The 26,747-nt window shown below is 36.8% G+C and overlaps 1 long non-coding RNA gene across 1 annotated transcript; it reads left to right on the top strand.

Annotated features, from left to right (window-relative positions):
- Window positions 1-8,605: 8,605 nt before the first annotated feature.
- Window positions 8,606-23,599, top strand: LOC140505505 (uncharacterized). The gene is made up of 2 exons (XR_011967536.1): window positions 8,606-8,857; window positions 19,598-23,599. It is a non-coding gene; the product is annotated as an uncharacterized lncRNA (long non-coding RNA).
- Window positions 23,600-26,747: the final 3,148 nt, after the last annotated feature.

Genomic DNA, 26,747 nt, shown 5'->3' with positions numbered 1-26,747 from the left:
AGTCATCCTGATGAATATCTGGTCACTAGATTCAGATGGCTCTGCAGGAGAAGTGAGGCTAGTGACCTGCACAGTCCTCCCTCACTTAAAAACAAAGTAAAATGCAAGTCATATCATTATTTCTCTGATGGCATGGTCTTCTTCGGCAACGAAGGACGAACACACACTTCTCTGGCACCTACATAATTGAAACAGTACATTCTTACTGATTGACTGTTTCTGTGTGTAGGACTCCAATCTGGGGCTATTTTTCCCAACTCTTGATTCCATTGGTGGACCAAGTCCCAAGACAGCATAAGCTACTTCTCAGAATTCTGAAGGTAACCATGGGGAGATATGTTTTTTAGTAGTGTGGTTCATAAGCCTCAACTGGTGTGCTTGTCCTTGATTATCAGCCAGTGGACTCAATTAGCTTTTACAATAGCTCTTTACTGAGAAGATATAGTAAAAAGAGTTGGCACCAAAACATTCTACCAAAACCCAGAGTAAGTTTGAACTCTTCCACTTTGGACACATAAAGTTGGCTCAAATTTAAGGCATAAAGTTAATGAAGTATGTGTGTAAAGAAGGCATACGGCAAAGAGGTAGAGTCCCCATGAAGCTGACTTTAAGGGATTGTGTTAGTGATAAATCAGTTGCTCTTCTGAGATGACTCTTTGCAGGGTGAGGCATCTCTGTAGAGAGGTTGCAGGGACATGCTGGAGACAGCTTATAACCAGTTTGGGAAAGTTAATCATTAAATTTTCAGCATGAACATTTATATTTATAAGCCTGCAAATGGTACAAATCAAGGCTTGATTTTTTTTATTGTCTAGATGTAAGAAAGTAATAGAGAAAATGTGAATAATGCAGATTAAACTTAAAAGTGTACCATGTGCACTTTTTCCTCCAGAGAGCTGGTTGTTAAACATTTACCAGCATCACATTTTTTGCATCACTATTGTTATTGGTTGAACCAATGCACTGATCTACTGTCTGACCACTTACATACTGCTCTGCAGTCTCCACAGATCTGTCAGTGTTTACAAGGTTGCTGTCTAGGTTCCTACCTGGTCACCCTCCACCTCTTGTGTTTATTACTAATGACTTCATTAGATTCTTATACTGACTCCAGCTGCTCTTGGGACCCCAGGATCTTCTGAACTCACACAACATAGCTTGGGGTAAGGGAAGAGCATGAAAAAGAGGAAAAAACTCTTCTGCCTAAGTAATTCTTTCGTAGGGACCCATTTGTACGGGGCTCTTTCTAGCAATGGAAGACAGCCTGCTGGTGGACTGTGCAGTTCTGAATTGATTTCCTATCTTGCCAACTCTGCCTTGTGATAAAAAAGCACATCTAATACTTGGGTCCAGAGGTATGTTTGATTTTTTTCAGCCCGTCACAGGATATTTCCTGTATGGAAGTCATCCATATTCAATTATTAAACACTTGATTCTTCTCAAATTAATTAAGAACTTGTTCAAACCTAACTTATATTTTTGACTGTTTGATTCAACCAAGATGCCTAGGTCTTTTGTGATTACATTAATTGGGATTGGGGTGACACCCCTCTCCCTTTACATGTAGATACTCAGAGTTTCCCCGGATCTGCCTCTTGTAGTAGCAAAGAAACAATGCTTTATTCATAAATCCGAAACCTGAAATATTTTACTGGTCAATTGGTGAGCATAGCCACAGAGAGTATGTAACTACTCTTGCCCATAGGGCAGGGCTAGATTACTGAGGGCCAACCCTTTCTTGTTCTTAGCTCTTTCTCCTCTGTGTAGTTTACTCAATCTCTGGTATCTCTCTCTCAGGTTGGGTGTTGTTTTAGACCAGGAAGTAAGTAAATGGTTCTTGTTTACGTATCACCAAAACAATTTGATTTAATCAATCTGCTAATCAGCCAATTCAATGGGGAAAGAAATCACCCAGAATTAGTTATTTGGTGCCACATACACTGAACTTATTTAGTTTATTTCGTTTTTTGTCTAGTTTAGTTACTTAGATGGTTCACTTGGTAACCTGTGTGACTTTGGATAACTCATTTAACCTCTCTGGGCCTCCATAAAATAAGTGAGGGGAGAGGCAGAGAGGTTAGGATAGATAGGTTCTATTATCTCAGAAGTTATTTATATCAGCACTGAGGTGGCTGAAGCCATAGGAGTGAGGTGGTATTATTTAAAGGACTTAGAATCAGGGTAAAGGAAAGCTACAAAGATCCCGAGGCTGCATGAGGGCATGGCAATTCTGCACTCTATCCTGGTTATAGCATGCAGTCCGCAGTATTTTGTTCAGTTTGGGGGCCTACTGCTTAGGAAGGACATTGATAAGATGGAGATGGCCCAGAAAAGGCCAATGAGAATGGTGAAGAACCTCAAATGCATGATTTCTAAAGATCAGTTGGAGAAACTAGGGATAATTAGAAGATAGAAGACTTGAGAAAAAGGAGGGTGTGAAGTGTGGGGAGGGGAAAGTCCTAATATTTATCATCACATACTTGAAAGGCTGGCGGGTGGAAAGGGGGTGAAGCATTCTATTTGGCCTCAGAAGATCAAACCAGGAGCAAGAGATAAAAATTGGAAGGAGGCAGATTTAGGTGTCATATAGGAGAAAACTCACCAATAACTAAAGCTATCCCAAAGTGGAGTAGGCAGCCTTATGTGATTTTAGGTTCCATAGGTCTACCTGTAAAGATTAGACAAGCACCTGTTGGTTGTGCTTTCCTGGGGATTCCTCCTCAGATGGCCCCTGAGGTTGCACTGGATTCTGCCAGTTTGGATTCAGATGCTATTAAGTGCTCTTCTGCTTTGGGATTATTCATTATATGGGATGTAAAAAAGAGATTATTTTCTCTCCTGCTGAAAGAGAATTCCTTGTGGAATCAAGATGCTAAGGCACTTTTCCTTAATTTTTATTTTTTTGTTATTCTGAACTTGATAAACACCAACAAACATGAATATTTCTAAAAACAAAAGAAAACATAAAAAGATTGTATATGAAACTGAATCTCCGTTATGTAAAATGTGGTTTTTAATAATCAAGACTTTGTTACTAACTAGCTAGGCAAATTACTCAAACTCTTTTTGCCTTGGTTTCTACATCAGTAAAATGGGAGTAATGATAACATCTACTTCCCAGGGTTGTTGTGAAGATCAAATGAGACTATTTGTAGTGTTTTGCAAACCTTAAAATGCTCTAGAGATGCTAGGTATGCTAACTAAACGATCAGTTTAATATGTTGGTCTCAAAAATGTCCTGCTTTGTTGCCCACTGAACTTCCTTCTATTCTCTTCTGGGCACTAAATAAAAGTTTCAGTGACACTTTTCTTTTTTTAGCATCACTATTGTTAGCTTTTCTTTCCTTTCCAATCCCCCACCCTTCCAAATAAAAAAAAATCCTACCTAGTAATAAAAAAAATCTATAAAAAGTAAGTCAACACATTGACCATATGTATGTGTCATTTTCCACCTCTACTTTATCACTTCTCTGTCAGGAAACAATTAGCATATCTAATATTAAAAACTGGTACCAGTTCACTATTGGTTTTGATGGTACAGTGCCTACTCTCTATTCTGTACCCAACCATGGGTTAGACTGAGTTTAGTTGTAGGGAGTTTGGCCCTTAATGGAATGTGACTAGACTCAATTTTCTCACACTTTTGAGCTTATTACACTTCTACACTGTTCAGTTGTCCGACTTTTATAACCTCATTTGGGGTTTTTGTGACAAAGACGCTGGAGTGCAAATTTATCATTTAATTCTCCAGCTCACTTCATAGATGAAGAATTGAGGCAAAAAGAGTCGCACAGCTAGGAAGTCTGAGGCTGAATTTGAAGGCACAAAGATGAATCTTGCTTTCTTCAAGTCTGGCCCCCTATCCATTGTGCCACCTTGCTGCCCCCAGTATAGGATTTTACTTATTGACTCAAGGGCCTGCCCTTAAAAGGGAAATAGATGGGCATGACAGTAGATCCTGGTATCCCTGCTACTAAGGGGAGACTTATGCTGGCAAATCACTTGAGTTTTAGAGTTCTGAGCTGCACTAGGGCTAAAGTTGATCCTAGTGTCCACACCAAATCTAAAGGGTATGTTGAGTCCCAGGGAGCAAAGGGCCATTAGGTTGATCAAAGAAGAACGAACTGTCCTGGGTCAGAAAAAAATGGAGTGGGCTAAAGCTTCCATGAAGATCAATATATTGGAATTGAGTTCATGAATGGACATTGCACTTCCAGTCTGAGTGAGATGGGGATAGCCAGTCTTAAAAAATAAAAAGGGGGAAATAGAAATGATGCTAAATACACAATATAAATTGAGTATGGGACAAATATTTTTCTTAAATATACTCAACATGAACGATTTTAAAATGTACATAGATAAAAGATAATTCTGTAATTTACCTATTAACAGACACTTCCAACTGACAAATACTCCCTTGTTTTCTAGTTCTTTGAGACAATTATTTTGGGGTGAGTTCCAAAGCTAGATGTCTTCACAGCTCTATCAACAGTGCCTAGTGTTTTCCCACATGACCTCTAGTAACTGACATTTTTTTCCTGTTGTCTTTTGTAAGATGAAATGTACGAGGTAGAAGATCAGAGTTCTTTAATCTGCACTTCTCTTATTAGTAATTTGGAAAATTTTTTCTAATGATCATTGGCAGCCTGGATTTCTTCCCTTGAGAATTCCTTCTTCATATCCTTTGATTGTTTTTCTTTTGGGGAATGACTTTTGTGGTTGGATTCTCATCTATATTTCATTATATTATTTTCTATATTATTTTAGATCAACGTATTCGCAATCATAATTATGATTAATTAATTGTCCATTTCCCTTTATCGTCTTATCCTTTTTCCTCTTTTTTAGTTCACTCTTGCCCCCTTTATGAATAAGAAGGTGGTGAAAGTCAAGGATTGTGATCAATACCATAGAATTTGCTTCCATTGCATAACTCTTTTCCTCCTCCTGCTCAGATTTTATCACTGGTACTTATCCCCTTTCTATTCCCTGCTTTGTGATCTTAGGATCCACCTTCTGATGTCGACATTTGTTTTGCTTGTGACTAGATCCTCCTGATTTCAAGGTCTCCACGTTCCCTCTCTTCCTTCCTTGGTGCTGCCTCGTACTCTGCTGAGTTTAATACATTTCTACACCAAACTCTACTTAAGTTCAGTTTTGTTTTTCCTGATTTCATGAAGAGTGACGTTCACGTGATAACCTCTCACTTTTCCTTCCTTCCTTGTATACTCTTCTTCTCATATACCCTAATTATAAGAATTTTAAAATTGCACATCCTTCTTCCACATCTTCTCTAGTGTATCCCTCCCACCTGCTTTTTAATGTGTTTTTCCTCCTATTTCTTTCCTCTCTTGATACTATCAAAATAATATAAAACCATGCACAGGCCCTCTGCTTATCTTTTTTTATCTTATTTAACTCTGTATATTATACTTAGAGACATTAGGGGCCTTCATCACTATTTTGCCCCTTCCAATTTTTAAAAAGTATTTACCTTTATAGTTTTCTCCTGGATAACTTTTGGTGTAGTTCTAGGCTATGTGAAGATAGTTACTCTAGTAACTTTCAGAAGTCTCCATTCATTATCCAATCTGATGTTTTTAAAAACTATTTACTAGAGTAAATGTGGGAGAGCTGGACTCCTTTATGATTTTTCCTACACACATACACACACACACACACACACACATACACACACATACACACTCATACACACACACATTAAACATCATCAAGATTTTCCAATGTGCCCCTTCTTTCTTCCTCCCAGAGAACCATCCCTTATGACAAATATTTTTTAAAAGAAAAAAAGAGGAAAAATAATTCAGCAAACCAATCAATACATTAAAAAAGGTCTGACATCATGTGAAACCTTTCATGTTGGTGGACTTCTGCAAAGTCATCGAAGGAGGTTATGTTGTTGAAGCTTATACCGTTAGAGTGAAAATCTTACAAGCTAGAAAAGCTTGAAACACAGACCAAGTAATGAATGGTGCATCTACCTTTTTCAAGACCAGCCTATATTATTTCAGAGGGCTCCACATCAGAGGTTTGGTTTCTATTTTATTTTTGGTCACAATGACTTATAAAATCATCTATCATAGTATGAATGCTTTTAGAACTTTTATTAGATTGAATATTTGCTTCTGTTCTGTTGTTCAGTCATGTCTGACTCTTCATATCCCCATGGACCATAGTATGCCAGGCCCTTCTCTCCTCCACTATCTCCCAAAGTCTATTTGTTGCTTCCATGACACTATCCATCTCATCCTCTGGAATCCCCTTCTCCTTTTGCCTTCAATCTTTCCCAACATCAGGATCTTTTCCAATAAGTTCTGTTTTCTCATAATGTGGCCAAAGTATTTAATCTTCAGCTTCACTATTTGGCCTTCCAGTGAATAACCTAAATTAATTTCTTTAAGTGTTTACTTATTTGACCTTCTTACTGCTCCAGGGACTCTCAAAAATCTTCTCCAGTATCTCAATTCAAAAGTGTTGATTCTGCAATGTTCAACTTTCCTTACGGTTTTTTTCACAGCCATACATTATTATTGGGGGAAAAACAGCTTTTTTTCATATATGGACCCTGTTGAAAAGTGATGTCTGTGCTTTTTAATATGTTGTCTAGATTTGCCATAACTTTCCTTCTGGGGAGCAAACATCTTTTAATTTCATGGCTGCCATTGCTATCTGGAGTGATCTTTGCGACTAAGAATACAAATAACTGAAGAAAGAGGGAAAGCAAAAGGGAAAGTAAAAAGAGAAAGATATAATGCAGAATTCCAGAGAATAGTAAGGAGAGAAAAGAAGATTTTCTTAAAAGAGCAATGCAAATACATAGAAGAAAAGAACTGAATGGGAAAGACAAGAGGTCTCTTCAAGAAAATTTGTGCTATCAAAGAAATGTTTTATGCAAAAAAATGGACAAGATAAAAGACAAAAATAGTAGAGACTTAACAGAAGCAGAAGAGACTAAGAGTGGCAAGAATACACAAAAGAACTATGCAAGAAAGATCTTAGCATCACCAATAACTAAGATGGTGTGGTTACTGACCTAGAGAATGAAGTCAGGGGGGGTCTCTAGAAAGCACTGTTAACAATAAGGCTAGTGGAGGTGATGGAATTCCATCTGAGATATTCAAAACCCTAAAAGATAATGCTGTTAAAATGCTACACTCAGTATGACAGCAAATTTGGAAAATTCAACAGGGGTCACTGGATTGGAAAAGATCAATTTATGTCCCAATCCTAAAGAAGGGCAATGCCAAAAATGTTCAAATTACTCAACAATTGCAACTCATTTCACATGCCAGGAAGGTTATGCTTAGGATACTGCAAGCTAGGGTTCAGCAATATGTGAAATGAGAATTACGAGAAGTGTAAGCTGGTTTCCAAAGAAGCAGAGGAACTAGAGAACAAATTGCCAGCATTCACTGGATTATGGAGAAAGCAAGGAAGTTCCAGAAAAAATAAAATCTCCTTCTGCTTCATTGACTACACTACGCTAGACTAAAGTCTTTGACTGTGTGGATCATAACAAAATGCAGCAAGTTCTCAAAGAGATGAGAGTATCAGATCGTCTTACTCATCTCCTAAGGAGCCTGTATGAGGATCAAGAAGTAGCAATTAGAATGAAAGATAGAACAACTGATTTGTCTGAGATTGAGAAAGGAGTAGGACAAGTTGTATATTGTCACCTTACTTATTTAACCTATGTGTGGAGCACATCATGCAAAATGCCAGGATGGATGGATCAAAAGTTTGAGTTAAGGTTACCAGGAGAAATATCTACAGTCTCTGTATATTACCCATCTCATGAAATCACTGTGACAAAAAAAAAAAGTTTTACAAATGTTACAGTGTGGAATAAATGCAAATTAATATTAGTTTACATGTTTTATCCATTTAACATGTGCCTTGAAAACATATGGAAGGCAGGAATCATTGTAATACATATTACACTTCCTGCTCCACCCTGTCTAGCACCTAGCATACAATAGTTGGATGATAAAGACTATTTTCATTATTTGACTAGCTATGTCTAATAGAAAATTTACTGAATGGATTTTGATTTGGGTAGAGGGATATTTAACCTATATTTAACCTACTTAGAGATTAACATAACTTTTTTTTAACCCCACTGTCACAATAGATTGGAGCACAAGGATAAGAGAGATGATTTTGTTGCAGTCACAGGATGTTTACTACCTATGTGAACAGCAAATTGCTGAGCTTCCTTGAGCTATAGCTTCCTCCTTGATAAAAGAAGGAGTTTGGATTCAATGGCCTTATTGCTCTGGGAGTGATATCTCTAAGTTTTCATTTAGCATACCACACTTCAGGTTAGTAAGTTTCCAAACTGTCTTGGAAAATTTACTTCCAGAAGATCATGGGGTTATAGATTCTCAGTTGGAAGGAAAACTTAGAGGTTATCTTTGCCTAATTCTATCATCCTGAAGAGAAGGAAATTGAGGCCCAGAGAGGTGAAGTAATTTGTTCAAGGTTATATAGGTAATAAATAGCACTCCTGAGCTTCCAACCCAGGTCCCCTGATTCAACATGAGAAACTTTTTGGTCTAAAGCTCAAGGCATAGCTAAGATCACAAAGGCCCAAGAAAATGCTACATCTCATCAGTTAGACATAAGGAGGCGGTGTGAGAGAGGTCCAGGCAATTTATCTCTGTAAAAAGGAGTTTTTAGACCTCTAAGATCCTCCCAACTCTGAGTCCTACCACTCTAAATGGCTGCAGATAACATGTGAAAGTAAAAGAGTGCAGATAGGAAGTGAAACAGATTCCTTCCTTTCTTTTTGCCCCAACTATTTCAGATGCTCTGAGCTGTGATCATCTCCCCACCGGTGAGTTTGTTTATGTTGGTTGTTTTTTTGTTTTGTTTCGTTTTAAGGTCAGGCTGTCTGTGAGTTTCCCTTTGGCCAAGACCTCATGCCTCTGGGATGACATCAGGCTCCCTGCAGCATTCTTCCAGAAAGGGGCTTTCATCTTTTCAGCAGGACTGGCCTGAAGAGCTGGTGAAATAGGTCAAAGGTGTTGAAAGAGATTTGGTGGCATTTTGGGATGGGACAAGTATGTATGTCTGTAACAGGGAAGAGGGGGTGATGAGGGACTTGCTTTCCCCCATAAGCAAACCCACATCCCCCCAAATATTTCTCTCAGTCTCTATATTCTGCTGTTAGAGATGCATTTCTCTGGGCCTTGAAGGATTTAAGGTCTTCAGGAATTCCCAGTTACAAGAAAAATATTCCAAGGAAAGTTAACATTTGAAAGGTAATTAGCTAAAACCGGTTGAGGTCCAGGTGGTAGTAAGAAATAGAAGGGAGAGTCTAACAGTCAGTAAGAGGCAGGACACAGCCTGAGGCAGGACACAGCCTCAGGTAGGACATGCAGGCTAGGTGCCTACATGGCAGGTTGCCAGGAAGTGGGAAAAGAATGGAGAGCTTCCCAGGTAAGGAAGTGGTGTTGGGGGGAGGGGTTATATATGGAATAATGATTGTTGTCCAGGGACAGCCCTCCTTCCAGTCTCCTGGGGGTGGGAACGGGAAGGTAGGGGGAGAATTCCCTTCATGCAAGTCTAACATCTGTTTCTCATCTCCCTAGCCATTTATGATTCTCTCCCCCAACTTTCTCTCTCTGACTCCCAGGGTCAGTTGTAGTGGGAAACCCATGTGGAGTAAAGTTCTCGCTAAATCACTGAGAAGCCTCTAGGGCCCTAAGGCTCTTTTTTTCCCCTCTCCCACTAAAAAGAGGCAAAACCATGGGAGGTTGGTGAGAATAATAGAGGAGGGGAAGCCAGAGAACCTCTGAGCCCTTAACCCCAGCCAACCATGAGAAAGAGAGAGATAGAGTCAGCTCCCCAGACCTGGCAATCCTGCTGAGGACAGGACTTTGCTCCGCCATGAGAAAGTATCCACTGAGCTCTGGTCAGTGCCACTAGTATTGCTCTGAGGTCTGAGAAGCCAAGTTTCCCACCCACAGGCATGAAAGGAAAGTAAATAGAGGCAGGGAGAGCACTCAAGGAATTGCAAGAAATAGCCAAGTTGAAAGAATGAGACTAGGGAAAAAAACGGAGGGGGGTGGGAGGGAACAGGATATGGTATCTTTTAAAATCACTGCAAGGAATAATTATCAAATCTAATTTTATATCCTTTAATATTCCCTCATGTTGTATAGCTGTTTTACCCTGGGGGGGGGGGAGTGTTGACGAGGAATGGGGAAGCATTATCTCAGTTTTTTGTCTTTAGACCAACCTTACCAGGGAAACCAGACAAGTATTGTTATCCTCATTTGGCAGATCAGGAAATCAGAGCACAGAGAGGAGGTTAGGTAGGTCTAAAACTTTGAAAGAAACAGAACTCAGGCCTTTTGACTTCAAGACTCTCTTCAAACTCAGCCCAGCAATAGGATTCCCAGAACTACTTGGCCACCTTACCCGAGCAGGCAGGTACTTTAGTCTCCAGCACTCTGTTCCCCTGCCCTTTTTCAGCTCCCTTTTATGTTGTACCTGCCTCCATTAGAATAGAACTTTTTTGAGGGCAAGGATTTAATTTTTGCTTAGCATTTAACACTGTACCAGGTCAGAAATTTACACTACATAATCTCAGCTGGACCCTCCCTGCCACAAAGCAATCGTTGTGTACCTCCCAAACTGATTCACTACCTTACTGTTTTGACTTTTTCAAATTTCTTATCCCTCCTCAAACCTTCTGCGGCTTTCCTTTCCCCTTCTCTCTCTGCCAATGACTTTGCCTTGTATTTCACTGAAGAAAAAAAAAAATGAGGCTGTTCTCCAAGAACCCCTTCATCTCACTTCACTCAAATGTAGAGAAGTTTGCTTTGATAAAGAGAAGGAGCATCTTTTCTACCATTGTCTCCTTCTTCATCCCTGTTTCATATGATGAAGCAGTAGAAAGTCATTATCAAGCAACCTTTCTACAAACTCAAGTGGTCCCATTCAATCCCATCTTCTCCAGCCAGAATGTCCCCTCTATCATCTTTATATCACTAATCTTCAATCTCTTCCTGTCTACTGACTGCTTTCCTGCTGTCTTAAAACATGCCCATATCTCCCCCATCCTCAAAAATCTCTTATTTGCTCCATCCCTACTAGCTATCACTCACTCACTCTCCTCCCTTTTAGAGCTAAACTCCTTGAAAAGTCTGTCAATAATCAGTGCTTCTACTTCCTTTCCTCTCTCTCTCTCTTAGCTCTGCAGTCTGGCTTTCAACCTCATCATTTAACTGAAACTGCTCTCTTCAAAGTTACCAGTGATCTGTAATTGCCAAGTCTTAAAGCCTGTCTCCAGTCCTCTTTCTCCTTGATTTCTCTGTAGCCTTTGTTGATCACCTCTTTTGATACTCTCTTATTTCTGTGTTTTTATGACACTACTTTTTTCTGATTTTCCACTGTTTCCTTTTCTAGATATCCTATAGACTTCATAAACTCAATGTGTCCAAAACTAAACTCAATATCATTTCCCTCTTCCTAACTGTAATTTCCTATTACAGTAGAGAATAAGTACTATTTTCAACAATTATCCAGGTTTTAAAACCAGGCATTATCCTCTAATGACCCCTACTCCTTTTCTCTCTTTCCTTCCTTATTCGATCTGTTACCAAGTCCTGTCGATTCTACCTTAAAAAGTGAAAATCTTATGAATCAATAGAAAAGTATACTAATTTCTAACGAGATCACTCGAACCCACCCTTCTGCTCTCATCATCATCCATACACTGCTGTGGTAGGTAACATAACTCACACACTTGTGTTCTGGGACCCACTTAACACTCTGCTGTGGCATTCTCTGTTCTCATACTTTGCCTTTGCATTTACCCTATCATTCAAGTGGCAATAAAGTATCAGACTTCAACTTTTTCCAGTCTTTTCCCAGATATAGGGAAGGCAGGTCCATACTCCAGCTGGTGCAGCAGGAACTGCTGAGAACTAAAGCATAGAGAGGAATTGGGAGAGGGTATCAGCATGTGCGGCTGCACCAGATCTAAAGGAAAGGGGACTTACTTATAGCTGCTGATAGTCCTGTTCCCTTAAAAATCACTTGGGGCTTGGACAGAGGCTGGTGAAAATAAATTTCTCAATGTGGAAGGAGCGTGAGACTATAAGTAAATTTCTCCTTATTGTGGGCTAATCCCACCATCAAAGGCAATACCCAAGAAAGGAAGTTGATGAAACAAAGAATCTGTGGATTCTCCAGTGATCATGGAAGCATAGGAAGATGTTCCTCAATCACTTGAAAGATAACTCATAATCTTGAAAAAAGTTAAAAATAAATACATAGTAGACTAGATCCCCTGCACAACAACAACAACAACAGTGGAAAACTTTGAATTAATAGTGTCAGATCTCTTCAAAGAAGCAAAAGACAGAATGACAGATTGAGAATATAAATATATTTAGATGAAGGACAATCCAGAAGAGAAACAAACAAACAAAAAAACAATAATGTTAATACACACACAATCTCCATACAAACAAAACACATTGATCTTGAAGACAGGTTATGTAGTAGCATTTTAGGAATCATAGACCTCCCAGACAAACATAATAAATTTTTAACAATCTGAGCACCATAATTCAAGAAATAATATAAGAAAACTGCCCAGAATTTCTGAATACAGAAAGCAAAGCAACAATAGAAAGGACCTATCACTAACAGAAGAAAAAAAAAAAACCTGTGCTTCAGATCCAAGATGTGGTAGTTAAACTGAGTAATTCCAGTGACAATAATATCTACAAGTTATCAGGAAAAAGACATTAAAAAAAAAGAAAGGAAATTTGAATAACAGAAGATTACTCTGCATTCACCAGAAACTACAGAAGGCAATGATATATCATTTTAAAATATGTTCTTCTTAATTATTTTCCTTAAAATTTTTTATTGATTTTTAACATTTGTTAAATTTTTTTGTGTTCTGAATTCTCTCTCTTTCCTTGACCTTCCCCCACTCATTGGAAAGGCAAGAAATATGATATCAATTATACATTTGAAATTCTATAAAACATATTTCCATATTAGCCATGTTGCAAAAAAAAGGCATGAAAAATAAAGTGAAAAAATATGCTTCAATCTGCATTCAGATTCCATCAGTTCAATCAGGTCCTCTCCTCCCCTGTGACTGCAAGTGTCAGAGCTGAAATTTGGCCCTGGAACTGTGACCCTGAGTTGCATGTGGACAATACAAGAGGGTTCTGCACCCATCCCCAGCAAAAGTTTCACTGTAATCTTTTTCTGACCACTTATCATCTCTGGGCTGAGAGCTTCCAAAGCTTTAGCTACTGGTGTTGCCATGGTTTGCTGGGCTCTGGGCTGACCCCATCCTGGTGTCACAGACTCCTCTTGCTACCTCCTAAGCTGTCTTGAATTGGAAAAATGTCTCACTCCACCTTTTTGTTGGTTCTGCCACCACAGAATTTGATTTGAGGTGTTGTTTTAAAGTTTTTTGGACAGTAACATTGGAAGAAGTTAGTTGAGAAGTACAGATGTCTGTACTCTGCCATCTTGGTTCCCAATAATATATTCTAGAAAGCAAAGAAACTCAATATCCAACACAACCTGAGCCCAATCATTCAAAGGAAAATTTTTTTAAAAGGATGGAAATTTATTCAGAGGTATTTGGAGCATTTCTTTAAAAAAAATTGTGAGCAGATTATTTAACTTACAAACACCCCAAAGAACAGAAACACAAGAAAGGTAAATAAATGTAACTGTGAAGGAAAGCACAGTAATGAAACTAATTATCCCATTTCTAGTACCATTAAAAGGAAATATATATATATGTATGTATGTATGTATACCTATGGAGTTAAAAAACAAACAACCTAGGGAGCATTAAGGGATTTTTTTCTAAAAACTAGAAAGATTTGCATGAACTGATGCTGAGTGAAATGAACAGAACCAGGAAAACATGTTACACAGTAACAGCAACATTATATGATTACTGACTTTGTTAGACTTAGCTCTTCTCAGCAATGCAGTGATTGAAGACAATTCCAAAAGACTCATGATGGAAAATGCTATCCACATTCAGAGAAAGAACTATGGAGTCTAAATGCAGATTGAAGCATATTATTTTCTGTCTTTTTTTTCTCGTGGTTTTTCCCTTTTGTTCTGATTCTTCTTTAGCAACATGACTAATTTGGAAATATGTTTAATATGATTGTACATGCATAGCCTATATCAGATTGTATGCCATCTTGGGGTGGGGGAAGGAGAGTGAAGGGGGAAAATTTAAACTCAAAGTCTTATAAAAGTAAATGTTGAAAACTTAAAATAAATTAATTGACAACTTTTTAAAAATTAAAAAAATGAAAAAAAAAAGATTTCTTTCTAAAATTACACAAGGGCAAAAAGTTGTAAGCAGAACCTAAAGAAATAAAAGTAATGATGGAAAAACAGGACTGCCTGAAATACCATGGACTACCACATCCCTCACCAATCAATGTATTTTATGGGATTAAAGTGCAGAATGGAAGCTGACTAAAAGGGGAGAGGAGAGATAGAATATGTGATATACTCTAATAAAGTCAACAGGCAGGTAAATCAGAGCTTCTGGGGCCAATAGTAAACAATTACGCAGATCTGATTCCTGCAATCTCCCAATATGGAGAGGAGGAATAGGAAAGTGATTGAGGTTACAAAGAATGGGATTGAAACAGAAAAAGAAATGAATGGGATGAAATGAAGGGATGAAAAAATGTATGTATATATATATGTATATACATATGTATGCACACATATGTATATACATACATACATACATACATATATATGCTTTTATATTTTGCAATGGGAGATTAGTATTTAACAACTGGATAAATCTATAGTGATTTATCTGTTGATCAGGATGACCATTTCTTCTGAGGGTGTTTTGCTTCCAGGGACAACATCCTGCTTTAGGAGGAGGAAAAGTAGAGCTTCTTGGGCCAACCCATATTGCCCACAGAATACTTTTCATGGCAAATGGGAGAGAAAATGATCATGAGAATAGCAAGGGATAGAACTGGACTCCATAATCTGAGACACATGGAAATGGCTATCATATAACAAAGTTTCTATCCTCATTATTTCTCATACGAATTGATACTTCTAAGAGTGATGTACAACAGAAAAAAAAAGGAGAGAGGGGAAAAGATATACAAGGCAATAACATAGAAATTATTTAGAAGCGGGAACTCAAGTTTGGGACTTTATCATTTTAATTCCATGAAGAACACTAAGAGACTTAAGGAGGAACAAATAAGTATAAAGACTATGAATCAAGGAATAAAAGTCTAGAATAGACAACAGAGGAAGAGAATTAGTTAAGAGAATAAGGTAAGGAAATAATGTTTTTTTTTTTTAGGAAAAGGTACATAGAATGAAAAAAAAACCCTAACAAAAAAAAAAAAAGAAATCAAAGGGGAGAAGAAGTAGAGGCAGAGACATTTTTAAATGACTAAATAACAGGAATAAATTAAAAAATATATTTTTTAAGAGGCAGGGGAAAGGATTTTGCCCATTGTAAAGAACTAGTGAGCCATTCCATTAAGTTTCTGTGTTGTCTTCTGAGCTTTTTGCGATTCCCTCCTGAGACTGATATGTAATGGTTTCTCCCACTTGGGAGAAGCAATGTGGCATAGTGGAAGCAGAGCTGACCTCGGAGCCAAGAAGACCTGGATTCATGTCCTTTCTCTGATCCATTCCAACTGTGTCACTCTGGGAAAGTCACTTAAGCATGAGTGCTCTAAGAAACTTTCTAAGACCATAAGTTGCAGAGAAGAAGGAGGCTCCTGAGATCCCTATACCCACAAAATTACAAATCCAGCCCCTATCTCCTATTGCCTATCCTCCTTCACTTCAGCGTTCTATCGATAAGAATTTGTTTTCTCTCTGTCTCACATCCTCCTCCATTAGAAGAAAAAAAACCCAAAAATAAAAACAAAACTCTTGTAACAAATATGTTTAGTTAGCAAAACAAATTCCCACATTGGCTACATCCAAAAAACATAGGTCTCCTTCTTCATATTTGTAGATGTCTGTCAGGATGTGGGTAGAATTCTTCAACATTAGTTTTCATGGAATCATGGCTGATCATTGTCTTGGTCAGAGTTCTTTCTTTCTTTCTTTCTTTCTTTCTTTCTTTCTTTCTTTCTTTCTTTCTTTCTTTCTTTCTTTCTTTCTTTCTTTTTTGGTAATTGCCTTAAACTTTATTACTACACTTAATCACATTTATAAATGCCAACATTATTTACAACTGTAGTGTAAACTAAGTAATTAACTAAGTAAAATTACCCTTTTACATATTTAGTGGTATAATTTTATTACTATAATAGCTAGATGCTGCAATTTCAATAAGAAATCCAGTAAATTTAAGTTATTTTCAGCAAAAGAGCACAGTAGGCCAAGACGTTGCTATTTACTTTTTTTATTCATGTAATTTTGTAGTGCTTATTATGTCATAATTATGCAGAATGACATATAACATTGATATATATTAGGTTAATTTTGTCCATATTTTTGTATATATACATATATGCACATGTTATTTTTCATGTACCTTGTCCTTTTATTCAGTCTAACTTTTTTCTTACAGTACCACAAGATACAATGCATTCTTTTGTTGCATTTTAAGAAAAATGTGGCTAAGATCAAAATATGCTTTTCATGATTTCACATATATAGTTGATGTCATATTGCTTGCACTCTCCATGAGTGGGGTAGGAGGTGGGAGGGGGGAAGAGAATTTGACTCAAAATTTAAAAGGAAAAGAATATTAAAAATAAATAAAAAATAAAAAAAATTACAGTAAGTTTCTCTGATAAAGGCCTCATTTCTCAAATATACACTCAAATTTATAAAAATAAGATCCATTTCCTAATTCATAAATGGCCAAAGGACATAAACAGACTTTTTTTTTCCAGAGGAAGAAATCAAAATTAACTATAATCATACAAAAATGTTCTAAATCATGATTGATTAAAGGAATGAAAATTAAAGCAACTCTGGGGTTCCATCTCACATCTATCAGAAATGGCAAATGCTGGAGGAAAAGAGGAAAAAATAGATGTGCTAATGAACTGTTGGTGGAGTAGTGAACTGACCCAATCATTCTGGAGCACAATTTGGAGCTATGCCCAAAAGACTACAAAACTGTGCTTACTCTTTGACTCAGCAATACTACTACTAGGTCTGTTCTTTTCATCAGGAATACTTGAAAGTCTTTTATTTCATCAAGTATTCATTTTCCCCCTGGGAAAAGGTAGGTGGGTAGGTGATTCTTGGTTGTTATCCTAGCTCCTCTGTCTTTGGAATATTATATTCTAAGCCTTCTGCTACTTTAACATGGGACTCACTAAATTTTATGTCATTTTGACTGTGACTCAATACTATTTGATTTTTTGGGGTTTTTTTTGGTTGCTTGAAGTCTTTTCTCTTTGACATGGGAACTTTGCAATTTGGCTATAATATTCCTGGGACTTTGCATTTTGCGATCTCTTTAAGGAGGTGTTCAATGGATTTTTTCAATTTCTATTTTATCCTCTATTTCTCTAATATCAGGCAATTTGTCCTTCTTTTTTAGCCTTTTTAAAAATCATGGTTTTGGTAGTTCAGTCATTCTTCAATTCTCTCTCCTTAACCTATTTTCTAGGTCAGTTGTTTTTCTGATGAGTCATTTTACATTTTCTTCTCTTTTTTTATTCTTTTGACTTTGTTTTATCTTTCTTGATATTTTCCACTTGCCCAGTTCTAATTTTTAAGGAACTATACTCTTTAATGAGATTTTGTACCTCTTTTTCCATTTGGCTTGTTCTGTTATTTTAAGGTGTTCTTACTTTTCTTTACTTTTTGTGCCCCCCCCTTTTTGTACTACTTTTAGATCAATTTTGCTTTTTAATATGTTTTTTTTTTTGGTATTTTTTAGTGTCTCTCTTTACTAAGCTGTTAATTCTCTTTTCATAATTTTCTTAATACCTCTCATTTCTTTCCCCAGTTCTACCTCTACCATTCTTATCTCTTTCTGTAGCTCTTTCAGAAATTCTTGTTGAGCATGAGTCCAATTAGCATTTTCCTTTGAGTCTTTGTTTGTAGTTCCCCCACATTGTTGTCTTCTTCTGAGTTTATGTCTTGATCTTATCTGCTTTTGTCACATTTTATTGTTGTTGTTGTTTGTTATTTTTCCATGTGATTTCTTAACTGAACTTTACGTTGAAGTTGGGCTCTGCTCACCTGAGGATGGAGAGGCACTGTCCTAAGCTTCAAGTTTTTTCATGCTGTTGTTTGCAGCACTAGTTGTGGGGTCTGTGAGTTTTTGGCACTTCCAAGCTTGTGTGATCCCAGTAGAGGTATGGTCACTGCTCTTGTGATCCATACTATGCTCTTTACCCAAAAAGGACCAATGGTCACCTGTAGCCACAAGCATTGCTGCTTTCTGTGCTTTGGAAGTGCAAATAGGGTCCCTGCTTTCTTGTAACTGACCCCCAGCATCCATTATCACAATGGAACTATACCCAGAACTACCTATGGGCAATAGAATTGCTAATAAGTCTGGTTGTACTTAGTACCAACAAAAAGATTCTCTATAAACTCCTCTTGACCAGTTGCCTAACTCCCTTACCATCTGTTGGCTGACAGCTCTAGAAGCTGCTGCTGCTGTGGCCAAAGTTGCTGCCAATATGTGTTTGAGCTATGGACAGACTTCCAGCCTACTATCACAAGCTTCTCCTGCCAACCACCTAAGTTTTCTTCTACCTAAAAATATCTCACTTTGACTTTTTGTTGGCTCTACCACTCCAAAATTTGATTTGAGGCATTATTTTAAAGTTGTTTTGAAGAGGCACATTGAGCTCAGCTAGGTTGCCTTGAATTCTTAAATTTTTAGAAGTTGTTTGTTCTGGCAATATTTTTGTTTTTGTAGAAGTTGTTGTCTTCATTCTACTCACTTTGCAATATCGGTCCTTTTGAAGTTTTACGTAAATGATCCACTTTATTATTTCATATGGCACAACTGTATTCATATGCATATTATGCTTGTATGCACCCATGTCTGTATGTATATGCATGCATGTATGTATATGTGCACCTACATATATGCCCTCATACATATATACATATATACATATATATGCATATATGTATATGAAATGTGTTCAGTCATTCCTCAATTAATGGTGGTCTTCCTATAGTTTCCAGTTTTTTGACAGTACAGAAACAGTTTATACACATACTACATATATGTGTGTATATGAATACATATAAGCACATACATGTGTGTGTGTAATGTGTGAGTTCTTTTCTTCTTTTTAAAAAAAGTCTCATTAGGGCTTTATACCTAGTAGTATCACAGCTGGGTTAAAGGATATTCAAAATTTAGTAATTTCTTGGACATAGTACCATAATTTAGCTATTTCATGCAAAATGAGAGGCTAAGTTGCATAGTTCATAAGGTGCTGGGTGGGAAGCAGCAAGATCTGAAGTACTCTCTTCCTCCATATTCAAGGTGGGCTTTCTATTGGCTAGTGTGTTTTTTGACTGCTATGCCTCACCTCATGATTAGACGTGCTACTGATATATTTATTTTTGCTTATAGGCTAGGTTACCAAGACAAAATGACCAACAAGATGACCAAATATTTGGCTTTTTATAAACTTCTTCAACTCCAAACCTTGAACGGAAATGAGTTATGTGCCAGATATAGAGAAACTCCAACCTGCTCTAAGGTAAGAAGAAAGAATCCTCATACAAAGTTAAGGACCTCTGGAACTAGTACTAGAAATATAGAGCTCTCAATTCACACCCTTACCCCCAGATGACTGCCTGAGCAAAAGCAAGCCTGTAGACTTGTGATCCAGTTTTTTATCTGTGGGGATTTCTTGGCAACAAGAGCTCTGACTAAACCATTCCACTCCTCCCATTCCCATAAGATGCAGCCCAATCACAACAGGGAAAGGAGAAAGGAGAACAGAAGATTCTGGAATGGTAGAAGATGTGCTTAGAGAGAAAGATTAAAAAGGGATATCTCCAGCCATCCTGATGAATATTAGGCCACTGGATCCAGATGGCACAGGAGAAGAAAGTGAGGTTGGTGACCTTATGCAGCCCTCCCTCCCTCAAATCAAAGTCAACTCTAAGTCATGTCATCATCTTGATGTCATGGTCCTCTCTGAAAATGAAAGACAAACACACAAAGGAACAGAGTATCGGGTATGAGGGAAAATAGATCAGAAAAACCAGCTTGCTCCAGACTTCTCCCACTTGGAGATTAATCTGGCCAAGGACCTGAACTCAGCCAGGAACCTGACCTGAGGAACCTGAGACCATTCAGCACTCAATCTTGGAGAAGCATGGTAGAGCATAAGAGGGGAGAGGCTGAAGAGCAGGGAGGATTAGTAGAGTCAATGAATACATAAGAAACACTGAAAGACAAAAAAACAATTTTTAAAAGATTAAATAAAAATACAGCCCATAAGCAGATAACTCAAAAAAGAGCATGACATAGAGAGAAGTAAGAATGAGTAAAACCTAAAAAGGAAGTAAAGCATTTTGAACAAATAATATACTAAGAAGGAAAGTGAACCAATATTACCCCAAGGGGAAAAAAGAAATCTTGTAGTTTCCTTAGAGACTATTGGACAGCGGTACAAATGCTATAATGGTCCAAAAGAAAACTAAATCTCAACAAATTTCTCAATATGAAGGGAGAAGGAACAAAGATGGCAAAGACAATAATTAAGCTAAGCCCAGCGCCAATAAGAAATGGGCACCTTAGAAAAGATGAAAAAGCATGCCCAATGAAGCAAAAATCCGAAGGATGAAGCAATAAGCTCCTCCAGTCCAGTTAAGAAGCAAATAAGAAGCCTGCAGATGCGTTGGTAGGAGTCATACTGGAAAGATTTAGCTATCACAATCTCTGGTAAATGACCCCTAAAGGAGAGACCCTGTCTTATTGAAGTCATACGGGAAATAAAGTTACATCGAATGACATCATTACATATAGTGGTAGAGATAGGGCAGAAAGGTTGGACAGTGAATGCATGCTAGGGCCCTCCAAGAGACCTGAAGCAGCATGATCTCTGATATTCTATGTCTTTATCAGGTGATAAAGGAGATGGAGATGCCCTAGTACCTTTAGGAGGCCTAAAACCAGTATGACCTTTGATATATAGTCAGAGCCTCTCAGGTCTGCAGAAGATCAAATTAACTCCTAATTGGTGATTACACAAGATGAAAGGGACTGAGGCAGTGACAGCGTCAAGGCTAACACTTGTGTTAGGTGACCAGGAGATCAAAATGGAAATAAAAATTGAGACAAAAGGTGGGGTCTGGTTTTATCTCTAGCCCCATTTTGGTCAGGGCTATGGAAGAAGGCAGGGAGAGGAACTAGGAACTAGTTACCCCTATCTAGATCTGTGACAGGGCAGTGACAACAGTATCTACGTTGCAGAAAGGACAAGACAAGAGCCCATTTACCCCATTCATGAGTGAAAGGGAGAAGAACCTGATCTTGGTACAAAGTCCCAATCCTGTAACTAGACCTGGAGATATGAATAAACAAGGAAACAATGAGTACAATGAAGAAATATTGTGGGTATTAGAGATGTTCAAGAAGTAAGAAGAGAAGGAAAAAAAAAGAAAAACAGAAAAGCAAAATAGCTATCTAATGAGACTTTACAAATAGTAGAGGAAAGAAGGTAAGTGAAAATGAAAGGAGAAAGGGAAAGATATACCCAACTGAATGGAGAATTCCAGAGACTAGATAAGGTTTTGTTAAATGAAAAATGCAAAGAAATAGAAGAAACAATGGAACGGAAAAGACAAGTGATCTCTTCAAGAAAATTAGAGATATCAAAGAAATGTTTTATGCAAAAATGAGTATGACAAAAGACAAAAGTGCTAAGGTCTTAACAGAAACAGAAGAGATTAAGAAGAGGTGGCCAGAATACACAAAAGATTTATACAAGGAAGCTCTTAACATCAAAGATAACCTTGATGGCATGGTTACTGGCCTAGAGCCAGACATCATGGAGAATGAAGTCAAGTGGGTCTTAGGAAGCATTGCTAACTATAAGGCTAGTGGAAGTGATGAAATTCCACCTGAGCTATTTAAAATCCTAAAAGATAATGCTGTTCATTAAAGTGCTTCACTCAATATGCTAGCAAATTGAGAAAATTCAACCGTGGCCTCTGGATTGGAAAAGATCAATTTATGTTCCAGTCTTCAGAAGTGCAACACCAAAATATGTTCAAATTACTGTACGGTTGCACTCATCGCACACACCAGCAAGCTTTTGCTTAAGATTCTGTGGTCTAGGCTTCAGCAATATGAAAACCAAGAAGTACTAGATGATCAGGCTGGTTTTTGAAAAGGCAGAAGAAAGAGACCAAATTGCTAACATTCACTGGATTATGGAGAAAGCAAGAGAGTTCCAGAAAAAATATCTACTTTTGCTTAATTGACTATACTAAAGCCTTTGCTTGTGTAGCCTACAATAAAATGTGTTAAGTACTTAAAGAGATGGGAGTACCATATCATCTTATTTGTGTCTCGAGGAACCTGTTTGAGGGTCTAGAAGCAGCAACTGGAAACAAACATGGAACAACCAATTTATTTAAGACTGGAAAAGGAACATAACAAGGCTGTATATTATCACCTTATTTAACTCATATGTGGCGTACATCACGTGAAATGTGGGACTGGATAAATCAAAAGCTGGATTAAGATTGCCAGGAGAAAAATCAAGAATCTCAGGGTGAAAGAGGAAAGCGTAAAAGCTGGCTTGAAGCTTAATATAGAAAAAAACTAAGATGCTGGCAACTAGTCCCATCACTTCCTTGCAAATAGAGAGAGAAGAAATAGAAGCAGTGTCAGATTTTATATTCTTGGGCTCAAAGAGCACTACATATAGTGACTGTAGCCATGAAATTGAAAAGATACTTGCTCCTTGGAAGGAAAGCTTTGACAAATATGGACAGCACACTGAAAAACAGAGAAATCACTTTGCTGACAAAGGTCCATATTATCAAAGCCATAGTTTTTCCAGCGGTAGTGTATAGCTGTGAGATCTGGATTATAAAGAAAGCTGAGCTCCACAGCATTGACACTTTCCACTTGTGGTGCCACAGAAGACTTTTGAGAGGCCCCTAGACAGCAAGGAGATCAAATCATTCAATACCTTAAAAAAATTAATTCAAGATACTCATTGGAATGTCAAATACTGAAGCTGAAGTATAAATATTTTGGCCACATAATGAGAAGACAGGATTTATTGACAAAGTCCCTCATACTGGGAAACATTGAAGGCAAAAGGGAAAGAGGACAGAGGAGTATGAGATGGATAGAGGGTGTCATAGAAACAATGAATATGAACTTGGACAGACTAGTGGAGGATAGAAGGGCTTGGCCACAAGGATTCCAAATGTAGATTATATTTTTGGTAAGCATTTTATTCATTTTAAATGTTAAAAAAATGAGAAAAGAAAAAAAGAGCATTGTAATGTATACAGAAGAACATAAGAGAGAATTCAATATGAAACAACGTATTTCCATTTCAAGAAATCCTTTATGTAATAAATACTACACATTGTTTTCCAAGCTACCTAGCTTTTCTTTGCTTCCTTGTAAATTTTCTTTGGATCACTGTTGTGCACTTTTTACTTTATTTTTTCCCCTCCCTCACCTTCCCTAAAAAAGCTTCAATTAAACATGGATACACACATATACATAGATATCTATAAACATAAATATCATATAAATATATATGTATACATGTGTACTCATACACATGTGTAAGAACATCCTTTGCATACTTCCACTTGTTATCCCTTTCTTTGAAAGTGGATAGCATCTTCCTTCATAGGTCCAAGTCTTTCTGTGCTTTTCAAAATCAAGCAGCTCATCATTTCTTACACCATAGCAACGTTCCAACAAAATCATATCCTGTCTGAGAGTGTGTCTATGAAAGTTTTTCATCAATTTTCAGCATTCCTTCTATTTTTGCCTGTATTCATTTTATTTATATAAGAAAATTTTAATTTAAAACAAAATTATCCATTTTTCACTTCAACAATGCTCTCAGCTTATCAAGTTTAAGGTCTGATATTGCTGAATTTCCATCCTTTACATCTTTCCCTGGTATCTTTGAAATTCCTGATCTTTTGTTCTTCCAAATGATCTTTGCCATTATTTTTCTAACAGACAATTTTTTTAGTAATTTAGCTGGGATGGCATTGAATAAGTAGATTAGCTAGGTAAAATAATCATTTTAAAAAATCATATCAGCTTTACCTATCCATGAACAATAAATATTTCTCCAATTAGTTAGATCTGCCCTTATTTTTATAAAAAGTGCTTTATGTTTGTATTCATATAGTTCCTATGTCTGTTTTAGCAAGTATACCCTCAAGTATTTTATGCTGTCTAGTTACTTTAAATGTACTAAAACTATATTGAGTAATGTTGCTGACACATAATGTAGTTTCCCTATTTTTCTCTTTTGATTAAGTGTATTTTAGCTTCAACTCTGAGATCATGATTACAACCCCTCTTCTTTTTTTTAACATAGCAAGTTCTACTCCTGCCCTTTATTTTATCTCTGTTTATATCTCTCATTTATATTGTGTTTCCTGAAAGTAGCATATTGTTGAATTCAAATTTTGAATCTGCTATCCACTTTGCCTTATGGGCAAATTAATCCCAAATGTAGATTTAAGAAATTAAAGATAAAAAGTGAAACTAAAGTTTTGACAGAGAAAAAAAATGAAAGAAGAATTAATAGCCTAGAATAGAACAGAATGTGTTCCAAGATAAAGTCAAGATGGGTATATGATTTAGACATAAAGGGTAATACCATAAACAAATTAGGAGAGCAAGGAATAGTTTATCTGTCAAATCTATGGAGAAGGGAAGAATTTATGATCAAGCAAGAGATATAGAACCTTATGAAATGCAAAATGGATAATTTTGATTACATTAAATTAAAAAGTTTTTGCACAAGCAAAACCAATGCAAAGAAGATTAGAAGAAAAGCAGAAAGCTGGGAAACAATTTTTACAGTCAGTGTCTTTGATAAAAACCTTATTTCTCAAATATATAGAGAACTAAGTTAAGTTTATAAGAATACAAGTCATTCTCCAAGTGATAAATGGCCAAAGGATGTGAACAGGCAATTTTCAGAGGAATAAATTAAAGCTATTTATAATCATATGAAAAAATGCTCAAACTCACTGATTAGAGAAATGCAAATTAAATAACTCTGAGGTAATACCTCACCTATCAGGTTGGTTAATTTGATAGAAAATGAAAATAGTTATAGTTGGAGAAGATGTGGGAAAATTGGAACACTAATGCATTGTTGGTAGAGTTATGAACTGATCCAATCATTCTGAAGAGCAATTTGAAATTATCTTCAAAGGACTATAAAGTTATGCATACCCTTTGATCCATCAATACCATTACTAGGTATGTATCTTAAAGAGATAATAAAAAAGGGCAAAAAACTTACACGTATAGACATATTTATAGTAGCTCTTTTTTTTTTTTTTTTTTTTTTTTTGGTGCAAAGAACTGGAAATTGAGGGGATGTCCATTAACTGCGGAATGGCTGAATAGAGGAGGACTATTGTGCTTAAAGAAATTTCTTATAGAAATGGGCAGGTGGATTTCAGAAAACCTGGAAAGACTTACACAAACTGATTCTGAGTGAAGTGAGCAGAACCAAGAGAACCTTGTACATAGTAACAGCAACATTGTGTCATAATTATGATAGACTTAGCTCTTCTCAGTAATACAATGAACCAAGACAATTCCAAGACTTATGATGGGAAATGCTGTCCACATCCAAAGAAGGAACCATGGAGTCTGAATGCAGATTGAAACATACTATTTTCACTTTTTTTGGTTTTTTTCTCATGCTTTTCTTCCTTTTGTTCTGATTCTTCTTTCACAATGTGACTAATATGGAAATATATTTAACATGATTGTACATGTATAACCTATATCATATTTCTTGTTGTCTTGAAGGGGAGAGGGAGGAAAATTTAGAACTTAAAATCTTATAAAAATGAATGTTAGAAGCTATCTCTACATGTCATTGGAAAAAATAAAATACTATTAAATGAAAAAAAAAACAACAGAACAGAACATAGAAAAGATGGCCTGAGTAGTAAACTCTATGAAAAACAGAATGCATCAAATAGAATTCAATGATTCCATGAGACAAGAAATATTAGAACAAAGTCAAAAGACTGGAAAATCAGAATATGTGAGATATCTGTTATCAAAAACAACTAACCAGGAAAAGAAGATCAACGAGAGATAATTTAAGTTAGACTATCCTTCAAAATCAAAACCTGAGTCAATCAGTATAGTGATGAAATTTCAGGTGATTATTAAAATCTATGGAGTCTAAAGAAAGCAGAGCTGCTGATGAAAATTGGAGAGTCATCTGGATGGATAGATTTGTAATCCTAGAGCCAGAAGACAAGTGAAAATAGAAAGAATACATTGGTTACTTCATGAAAACCAACCTAAATTGCAAACACCTACATATGTTATAACCAAAATTCAGAGCTACTAAGTCACACACACACACACACACACACACACACACACACACAACTAGAAATTAAGTTTAAGTCCTGAGAAACAATAATTAGAATCATACAAGACAATGCTATCCCTACATTAAAGAAAATGAAATCTTGGAATATGATGTGCCAAAAGGCAAAAGAAAAAAAGGCTT

The sequence above is a fragment of the Notamacropus eugenii genome, chromosome 5, assembly GCF_028372415.1.
Source record: "Notamacropus eugenii isolate mMacEug1 chromosome 5, mMacEug1.pri_v2, whole genome shotgun sequence".
Classification (NCBI taxonomy): domain Eukaryota; kingdom Metazoa; phylum Chordata; class Mammalia; order Diprotodontia; family Macropodidae; genus Notamacropus; species Notamacropus eugenii.
Note: the sequence above shows the minus strand (reverse complement) of the source record. Positions and strands in the feature narration are given on the sequence as shown.